The sequence below is a fragment of the Pipistrellus kuhlii genome, unplaced genomic scaffold, assembly GCF_014108245.1.
Source record: "Pipistrellus kuhlii isolate mPipKuh1 unplaced genomic scaffold, mPipKuh1.p scaffold_m20_p_2, whole genome shotgun sequence".
Classification (NCBI taxonomy): Eukaryota; Metazoa; Chordata; class Mammalia; order Chiroptera; family Vespertilionidae; genus Pipistrellus; species Pipistrellus kuhlii.
In genome coordinates this window covers 120,831,868-120,834,291 of record NW_023425515.1, presented here as the reverse complement: position 1 = coordinate 120,834,291, position 2,424 = coordinate 120,831,868, and the positions used below count along the sequence as shown (strand labels likewise).

Below are 2,424 nucleotides of genomic sequence, written 5' to 3'. Positions count from 1 at the left end.
GCCCTCCTCATCAAAGGTCTGATCACCTTCTCCTCTTTCCCTTTTCTTCTTCCTATCCTCCCAAGCTCTTTGTCCTCCTGCATTTCTTTGGTCCAGACCACCAACAGAGAAAGAACTTCTGTTCAGATAACAGAAGGGGCAAGACAGGAAAAGCCAGACCATTTCCCCCACTGTCAGTTACACAGCTAAATCCCTGTATCTTTGATAGATACAGTTAGTCCAGAATAATGTCTTTTTCAGTTTCTGTCTCATAAAGAGCATAAAGAACATGTGACCTCTTATGTTTCCTTCCTGGTAGCCTCCAACAGTAAGAACTGAGTGCTTGCTCCAGCAGCACCGACACTAAAATTAGAACAACATGGAGAAGATTATCACAGCCCTTGCACATAGATGACACACAAACTTCTGAAGCATTCCATGTTTGAAAGACATTAAAATATGCATAAATTAATGGCAAAATAGATTGTGTAGATGAAAGAGAAAAACCAATATACCGTATTTTCCAGTGTCTAAGTCGACTCCCTAATTTTACAGTTAAAACATAGGTTTAGGCCTATATTCACTATATAAGACTACCCCCCCACTTCAAAGAAAAGACTTACTTTGCCGTCAAGATCTGCAGGTAATTTTTGTGCAATTTTGGTCTTTTGCCCCCGATTTTCAGTTGACTTTTTTTCGTTTCAAAAGTCGTCTTATATGCCGGAAAATACGAGTAAAACTTTAGATTTTACTTAATCTACAATAATCCATGCAAATCCAATAAAAATCCCAACAGAGTTTTAGTGAAACCTAATTCTAAAATTGGAATAAAAGAGCAAATGACCAAGAACAGCTAAAGAAATTTTAAAGAGAAAGAACAGAGTGGAAGAAAGCAAAAGAATGATGTGGGAAGGCAGTTTCCATTCTACAAGAACTCAAGGCATAATATGTAGTTGGAATTATTAAAATAGTGTAACAAATAGATAGCTCTGCTTAACATGATCTTAAGCTATTTTGATTTTGTCTGTGATTTAAAAATTTTCTACTCTAAACATATACTAGCTTTGTGGTGAAAAGTAAAATTTAAAAAAATAAATGCTTTAAAAAAAGAAAATATCTACTAAAATGTATATTTTTTTAAATTAGAGTGGTGTCACATATATTTTTTATGTTTCTATTCCCTGAAAATATATCTGCACATAGTATAACTGAATGTGTTTCTACTTCTTGTACTAACTAAAGGGTCCTAGTTCCTGGCTTACACTGAAAGCTAATCATATAATGTGGGAGTCAGTGAATTAAGACCTCTCAGACAGCCTTCCAATTTGCAAAATGATGCTATCAATAGCTTCCCAGTTCACCTGAGAGGATTTTTTGTTGGAATTTTACCAGATAATATGTGAAATTGCTTTACAAAATGAACATTATACAAATGCAAACTATTATTTTTAGTGTTTGAAACAAAGCACTTGTAGATTTTAGAATTTTGTTCTATTCCATGTTGGTGTGACTGGACTATTTGAGATATGTATGATCAACAAGTGAAGGGGATTGGAAAAGCAGAGTTTAAATCAAAAACCCTTTCCCCATGTTCCATCTCATTTCACAACTGTTTTCCATTCATTCGATGACAGTATTTATTGAGTGCCAATGTGTACAAGAGCCTGGAGTTATGATGACGAAACAGACACTGTCCTTGCATGCAGGAAACTTGTGGATTAGCAGAGTGTTTGTGAACAAGAAAGTAGGCAATTTCAAAACAGAGTGACAGATGCTGTGTGGGGTAAGTCCAGGGTGCCCTGGAGTTCTTTCAGGATCACCATCCAGGTCTGGATGGCCATAAAAGTGTTCCTGGACCATGTAATAGTTCAGATGATGGAAAGGGTGAAGGAGAACAGTAAAGTTTGCTTGGAGTCAGGACAAGGGGGAGGAAAAGTGCTCTAAGCACAGAGAAGAACACTTGTACTGCTCCAGGGACAAGAAAAAGCAGTGAAACTACTTTGATGTTTTAACAAAACAAAAACCTAGACCATAATGCTACTTAGGCCTGGGTCAGCAGGAGTTCAGCATGAGTCTTATTGCAATAATTTTTTGATGACCCCCTCCCCCCACCACAAACCTCCTGACCACTCCCCAGTCTGCCTTTCCCCTTCATTGTCTGGCCTCTTCTTTAAAAAAAAAATAAAAAATAAAAAATAAATAAAAAATAAATAACAAAAACAGCACTCTGAAGAGGTGGGAAAAGGCTTTTTTTCTTTTAAAGCAGCAGCATTATTAACAGAAGGAAAGTCTCCCATGAGCTATAGCAAAATCCTGCAGATTGGTTTACGAATCAATGTATTCAATAGCTTAGGTTAAAGCAACCTAATTTCCTGAAAGCCACTTTATGGCTTTAGGCTTCCAGAGGGGCATAAAGCTTGTATGATATTTACTCTTAGTTAAAAT

At 36.6% G+C, this 2,424-nt stretch overlaps 1 non-coding gene across 1 annotated transcript; it reads left to right on the top strand.

The window, feature by feature from the left end:
• Window positions 1–318: 318 nt before the first annotated feature.
• LOC118725043 lies at window positions 319–425 on the top strand. Its single transcript, XR_004989803.1, has one exon. It is a non-coding gene; the product is annotated as a U6 spliceosomal RNA (small nuclear RNA).
• Window positions 426–2,424: the final 1,999 nt, after the last annotated feature.